Genomic DNA, 8291 nt, shown 5'->3' on the forward strand with positions numbered 1-8291 from the left:
GATGGGAAAAGGGTATTTTACAATTACTGTGAATGCACCACGAGGCTACCTGTTTTAAGTGAATCTGTGTTGTTTAATTCCGACAATGGCAGCTGCAAGTGAACGCACCGTCTGTGTTGTTTAATTCCGACAACGGCAGCTGCAAGTGAACGCACCATCTGTGTTGTTTCATTCCGACCATATAAACATACTGTATATCTATGAATTGCGACAACGGCAGCTGTTGAAGTCCTCCACAGTGAAATACAGTCACACTTTACACTGTTTAACGTTAGCTGTCAGCATTTTAACCGTGATTAATCCAGCTGCTAGCTAAAGGTAGGCTAACGTTACATGCTGTCAGGTGTAGTGTAAAGTCGAGCACCGAAATGAGGCACCGAAACTTTCGTTCTTATTCGGTCTCGTTACTACCGTTTACGTCGGCACCGGTTCCCTATTGGCACCGAGTTTCGGTACCCAACCCTACAAAAGAGTGTCTGTATTTCACTGTAGAGGATCCAACAACAGTCTGTACCTGGCTGCCGTTGTCTGAAGAACACAAGGGGGTAAGCGAGCATCCGGAAAGCGTACCTCCTATGGGGAGATTCGTGAGGCAGTGGTGGCCTAGGGGGTTAAAGAAGCCGGCAGAATAAAATCTGGGTGGGAAAGTGACCACCACTAAGGTGCCCTTGAGCAAGGCCCTTAAGCCCTCAGTGGCCATCAGACTGCGGTTGTACTGGGCAGCTTCCAGGTATGAATGTGTAACTGTCTGAATGTGACAGGTTGTCGTTGCAAATGAGAAATTGTTCTCAATTGACTTACCTGGATGAAGGTTAAAAAAAATAATTCTGAGGCTAACAAGCCATCACCTTCTGCCAGCATTCCATTGACTCCCATTCATTTTGGTGTCACTTTCACAGTGAATAACTTTACATTTAAAGACTCTATTTGTCCATTATTTATTTCTAAAGAAACACGACATGTATAAAAGGCTCCATTACAACAGTTTTTATAAAAATAAATATAATAACCGTGAGTTTACAGTGAACATTCAGTTTTTTAGGTCGGGTAGAATCTACAGTATCTCCGTTGACTTTCGAAAGATATGTACTGGAAGTAGAAGGGCGTGACTTTGGCCACTTGTTCGTGACCTCCTACTTCTGAATATATTGACTGGAACACTCTGAAGCGTATACTGCCCCCATCAGTTCTGGAAGAGGCGCAGCACCGATGCTGCTAAGACGTCGCATTGTCTCTAACGATGCCTACGGTGCTTAAAAAAAATGGGCATCGTTGGTGTTTTGTCATTTTAGAAGTAAAGTATCGGTTCTCGTAACATCCCTAGTTGCGACAACAGATTGATTTTAAAGTTTGCAGACGACTCTGTCATAGTTAGTCTTCTTCATGCTGGTGAAAACAGCCATGGTCCCATTGTTGATGAGTTTGTACAGTGGTGTGCATTCCTTCAACTGAATATAACAAAAACTAAGGATATGAGTATCGATTTTAGGCAAAAGCCATTAAACCCTGAGAGTAGTATAACCAAGGGACAGGTTGTAGACTTTGTAGATAACTACAAGTACCTGGGGATTTTTATTGATGACAAGCTGAATTTTAATTATAACACTGAGATGCTGTGTAAGAAGGGTGAGCAACGTCTTCTGCCTCTAGAAGTTATCTCAGTTTCATGTTGCTAAGACCTCATGATCCTATTTTACAGATGTTATATCATGCGTTTTAACCTTTTCTTTAATTTGTTGATACAGGAACCTCAGCATCAAGGCCAAAAACGCCCTATCCAGGATTGGGAAAGTGAGCAGCAAAATTTTGGGGATACAGCAGAGTATGCTATCTGATCTGTTCAACAGACAAGTAGGGAGGAAGGCTGAAACTAGTGCTGGGCGGTATGCAGTGGTTAAATTGGCTTTTGTAGGGAGGGGGAGCCCTTATTTACGGGGAATGGTCGTCATTCAAAATCGCGCCGTAAAATGACTTAATGTGTTTTTACACCAAAGGCGCACTTTTTCCAGTATTAATGTGTAAGGTAGGGTTGATTAGTTCAAACAAAGAGAAATACTTTACAATTCACTTACTTTATTATTATTTCTTACCTTTTATAGGCTAATGTTAACAGGCAGGCAACGGATTTCACCCTTGGAAAATGTATGAAATTGAACATGTTTGAAAATATTGGTTGGCAAAGAAAATTATGTTGATTTAAGAGAATCAGAAACCACTATTATAGCCTTTTTAACAGTGATTGGCTTGCCCAGCTTGTTAATAGCCAGTGTATGTTCATTTTAGCTTCCAGTTTGTTAGATGGCACCAACATTTGGTCTAATCATAACTGGCCTGGCAACCCAAATGCCAAGGTTTTGCTTACAGATTTGTGTGCTGACTTATGATGTGGGGGTCTGGGGGTCCTCCCCCAGAATTTTTTTTAGCATTAAACACTATATTTCCTGCATTTTGGTGAATTTGTATGCATCTACTTCTACCTTTTTCTGAATAAATATGCCTGAAATATCTTTATGTAAAGGGAAACATTACAATCCAAAAATAAAAACATAATGGAAAATATTGCAGTAAGGCTGTCAGGCATTCTGTATTGCATTCATCTATTTATTCTCCTTTAGATCGACTTTTCTAATTATATCTGAGTCAGCACACATGTAGCTTAGGCCTAATTTATTCTTCCCTCTTTTGCATCTTTTGTTGGGGAAGTAACCTCTGTAAATGTGCATATGACAATTTTTCACCTCAGTGATACATTATTCATTTAATAAATCCCTGGACTGTAATATTTCAGTTGTTTGAACAAGATTTCTGCTCATGTCCAAAACTTGAGTTGACTTGTGCACATTCAAAATATAACTCATCCCACCTGTGCTCTCTGAGATTTGGAGGAGTCGTGATATTTTGTGAAAAATAAAGTTATAATAGGCTATTAGCCTACAAGAATAAAGTCACTATATTTCAGAAAATAATGTACCTGCACCGTAGTCTGCTGCGCATTACGTGATTGGTCTGCTGATACGGTAGATCTCAGACCGTCTGACAGACATAGAGCGCCGTTTGAGACGTTTAGGGAAGTGGCTGTACGCTGCTCTGAAAATATTGTATTTTAAGGGTTTCGGGAATAGGCGCACAAAAATGGCTCGCTAGCGCCCCCTAGAAAGTTAAGAAAATTGAGCCCCTCCAGTGCGTTTAACGTAGACTCACGAAACTTGGTACACATATGTAACATGTCAAGATGTACAATAAACGTCATTAGAGCCATACCCTAAACCCAACAGGAAGTCCGCCATTTTGATTTCAAAGTTCGAAATTAGTGCGATTTTGGCCATTTCCACATGTCGTACTTTAACGAACTCCTCCTAGAGATTTCATCCGATCAACTTCAAACTCGGTCTGTGCCAGGGGCGATTCTAGGATCTGACCTTTGGGGGTGCTCAGCCCCTAATGAAAAGTTGATAGCAGTTAAGCTAGGGGGGTTCGGGGGCATGCTTCCATAAGATTCTTTTGTTTTTTAAACCCTTAAATTGTGACTTCTTGTGAGTTTTGGGGAAAGAAATAGACAGATTGAGACATGCAATTATGACAAACTATCAACAGATTCAAGGCATCTGCTGTGAAAAAAGATGGAAACTACAAAGCATGATTATTGCAGCACACGTACCCAGGGGCGTTGGACTGGGGGAACGGAAAGAAAAATATGCTAGAATTCATAGCTTTGGCTGTGTTGAATGACGGGCGAGACCCCCTCCGAGCGCCCCCCCATATTCAAAATAGGGAATAAAACTGTACAACTGTTTAACTAGTATTGATAAAGCTGTACCCGTCCTTGCCCTCCCCTGAATATGTATACCTACTCCTAAAACTACTAATGCCATGTAATGAGTAAGCAAGAATCAGTGAAAGTTGACACATTAAATACTTCAACAAAGTGCCATTTATTAATACACTAAAACTGTATACTCCTAATTAATCATAAAACAAGCTATATATACAGTACAGGCCAAAAGTTTGGACACCTTCTCATTCAATGTGTTTCTTTATTTTCATGACTATTTACATTGTAGATTCATCAAAACTATGAATGAACACATATGGAATTATGTACTTAACAAAAAGTGTGAAATAACTGAAAACATGTCTTATATTTTAGATTCTTCAAAGTAGCCACCCTTTGCTTTTTTTGATAACGCTGCAAACCCTTGGTGTTCTCTCAATGAGCTTCATGAGGTAGTCACCTGAAATGGTTTTACCTTCACAGGTGTGCTTTGTCAGGGTTAATTAGTGGAAGTTTTTCCCTTATTAATAAAAAAGCAAAGGGTGGCTACTTTGAGGAATCTAAAATATAAGACATGTTTTCAGTTATTTCACACTTTTTTGTTAAGTACATAATTCCATATGTGTTCATTCATAGTTTTGATGCATTCAGTGAGAATCTACAATGTGAATAGTCATGAAAATAAAAAGGAAACGCATTGAATGAGAAGGTGTGTCCAAACTTTTGGCCTGTACTGTATATGTAGCTTGCTTTATGATTATCATTTCGAGAGGCCCTATGCTATAATTTGAAGAGGTCTATTATGATTTGTTGTCTGCCAATGCAGATAGAAAAGCTACAATTCTCGTTAAGAACGTTTGCATGATGTGCAACGTTTAAATATGCTACTAATGCAATCATACAGTAAAGCATGCCTACGTTTTTATTGTTGTAGTGTTATCTTCAACAGTTTTCCACCACTCAGTTTTATCAAGGGGTTAAGTGTTTTAAGGGGAGTTGTGCTTAGCCTACCGCAGGTTGTAGCCTCACTCCCTCACTCTGCCCTCTCCTTAACGTCTTCCTCCTCACTGTGCATGTCACTGTAGCCGATACCACTATCATCGCCCACGGGCACGGGAGCTGATGAAGGTCTTGCTACTCCCGAAAACATGTCTTTCGCTTTTTCTTTATTTGAGCCGCTTGGGTAACTTTTTTCATTTCGGCGTTTAGACCATTGACATTAAAGAAAGGTTTAGAGCGTTTAGGACTTCGCTCTGCTCTGTCTCTGTGTACTTCCCATTTCTCCTGTCACCGTGTGTTTATCTTTCGCGCGCGGCGTACTGTGGACCGGACTAGTCCATTTTATTGTGAAAGTGGGGGTGTTGACCTCTCTCAGCTAGCAGGGCACCTGCAGCTGCTGGGGGCGCGCTGATCTGCCAATTCCCCACACAGTGAAATGATAGAAAACAGAAAACGCTTTCGCGCACAGAGGATTATTTATTTTTTAAGTTAAGTGGCTGCCCGGTTCGCCCGTGCCAAAAACCGCCACTAGTTTGAGCACTAAACGATTTCACATTATCACAATAAGGACTTTATTTTCAGGGGTGCTGAGATGATTTTTAGGGGTGCTTCAGCACCCCTAAAAATAGCCTAGCGCCGCCTATGGTCTGTGCCATCTTAAGATGTTAAAGATGAAAAGTTGTTAAAAGAAAAACTTTTCGTCATAGGGCGTGGCCGTGGCGGGGCGGCCATTTTGTGCGTTTCGCCACCGAAACAGGAAGTGGGTGTAACTCGAGTGTACGTTGTCCGATTACCTCGAAACTTTTCAGGATTCATAAGAGTCCGACCCTGAGGACAAATAAAGGCCGATATTTACTTAAAGTCATAGCGCCCCCTGGTGGCAACAGGAAGTAGGCCTAAAAGTCAAGGTGCTATACTTTAACGAACTCCTCCTAGAGATTTCATCCGATGGACTTCAAACTTGGTCCGTACCATCCCAACACCTTAACGATGAAAAGTTATTAAAAGAAAAACTTTCGTTCAGACGGTGTGGGCGGGCGTGGCGGCCATTTTGAGTGTTTAGCGATGACCAAAGAAGTTGTTGTAACTTGAGGTATCGTTTTCGATTCGTCTGCGAAATTTGTCACGCGATGGACAAGGGTCCAGGCCTGAGGACACCTACAGGCCAAAATTGACTTTGGTCATAGCGCCCCCTGGCCACAGGAAATCTGCCTTATATGACAAACATCATCCGATTTACATGAAACTTAGAATGTGTGGTCTACATGTGATACTGAGCCGCCCCCTATAATATGACCACGCCCACTTACTCAGGCCACGCCCCCTTTCATAACATTTGAACCGTTTAAGGTAGAGACTCGTGTGAGGTGTCATTGAACTCAGCAGAGACTTCCTTTTTAATTGGTTATGTTTGACCCGCCCCCTATGCTTAAGCCCCGCCCCTTTCATAAAATTTGAACTTTTTAAGATAGAACCTTGTGTGAGGTATCAATGAACTCAGCAGAGACTTCCTTTTTAATTGGTGATGGTTTGACCCGCCCCCTATGCTTTAGCCACGCCCCTTTTCACAGCTAATGAACCGTATGACGTAGAGTCTTGTGTGAGGTATCGTTGAACTCGGCGGGGAGTTCCTTTTTCATTGGTGACGATTTGCGGCGTCCGAGTGCCGCGCGAATGCACGGTCGCAAGGAGCGGCGTCCGCCGGTAACCCCGACGCGCGCAGAGGCGCGAGGGCCCGTCCATCGCTGCTCGCAGCTTTAATATAGGTTTATAATGGCTTATTATACTGTCAGTATTCAGTACTGTCAGAATATAAAAAGAAAAGTTTCAATGTCATCATGTTTACTAAAAAAAAAAAGTTTTGATTACTAAAGGGTTTGCTTGGCTCCACAACATTATATAACGTTATATGAAGGAAAATGCATGAAACAGTTACAGAATCTAAACTATTTTTTTATTGTGCAAAATAGAAAGTAGTAAAATAAACTTAAATTAAATAAATACACATACAAACAACTTTAACATGCTTCCTTTTCAAAACCAAAAAGTTGGAAGATTGCTGTTTAAACACTACCTTGACCACAGGTAACGTTAGGTTGTTGTAGAAAAGTGGGCATAGCTCCGCTGTCAGCTGCTTTGGTGTTGTTTGAATAACGTTAGTGTTTTGGCGGAAGTATTTCGGTGAGGCAAGACATCTTAAATCCAGTGTTTTAAATCATTGCTCTGAACCCGTCTTTCTCGACGGTCTGTAGTGGGACCATTGGTGGATTGTTATTGTGTTCATTATGTTGCTCCGCTGCATGCTTGAGGTGACAGGTCTAGCACGGCCGACCAACGTTAGTGTGACGAGTACATTAAGCACAATTATTTAAAACCCCAAAACCTCCAAACAACACACACAGCTCCTCTTTTTGTCAGCGTCAAATAAATTTTTCTAGTAAAGCCATATAGGATATTTAATTCATAGCTTTTCAAGCTTCAAAAACAAAACATTCTGCAGTGCTCTAATACTAAATAAATTGGATACATAAAACTACAGCACTGAGCACATGGCACTTCCTGAATGTGCAAAACATACCAGAATATGTAAACAGAAATGTTGTTAGGCCTACATTAAATTGTAAACAGAAATAATCAATTATGGCCTGGTCGATTATCGATGCAGCATCGTCCATGTCCACGATTCGATGCATCGATTATTTGATTAATTTCAACACCGCTAGTGGCGGTATATTAGAAATTCATATCATAACGAAAATATACACCGGTATTCGGTGTGAACCATTATACCGCCAGCACTAGCTGAAGCCATGCTGTCCACCAGCACCCACACCCTTTACTCTGAATTTCAGATTTTGCCTTCTGGCTCTAGGTTCAGATTCCCTATGATTAAGAGTAACAGGTACAAGCACTTCTTTATCCCCACAGCCATTTCACTTGTTAAATCAGGCCGGGGGAGGAGGTAATAACTCCCAATTCACTTGGCAAAGTGTGTAGTTTACTTAGCGATATGATGGGGTTCGTGTTGGTGATGGTGATGATGGTGATGATGATTAGGATGATTTGTGTTATGATGGAAGAGATGTTGATCATGTATTCAAAATGCCTGGTCACTTTGCACTTTATTGTGGGCATTTGTATTTTTGTACCTTTGCTGCTTTTTTAGATGTTATTGATGCTGTGCTTTGTACACTTGGAAATTTCAAAGTCGGTCACCAGTGACTATTGTTGGTCTTCCAGCACACTGGTATTCAAGTCGCATGTTGTTTTTCATGTATAACTTGCTGCATAACCAATTGCCCTCCGGGGACAAAATACAGCTGAAAGTTAAAGTTTAAGAGACTTTAGGTTAATGCTGGACTGGACGTGAGGTTTTTGGAATGCCATATGAGCAGCAGCATCAGCAGCAGTAGTCAAGAGAGAAGTAGTAGCAAAGGTCAACAACGCTTTCATGTGAGTTTTGTGAAGTCACTCCCACAAGTAAGCACCAATAAATGTACAGCAGGAAGTTGGGACATTA

This window comes from Perca fluviatilis, chromosome 18 (genome assembly GCF_010015445.1).
Source record: "Perca fluviatilis chromosome 18, GENO_Pfluv_1.0, whole genome shotgun sequence".
Taxonomy (NCBI): domain Eukaryota; kingdom Metazoa; phylum Chordata; class Actinopteri; order Perciformes; family Percidae; genus Perca; species Perca fluviatilis.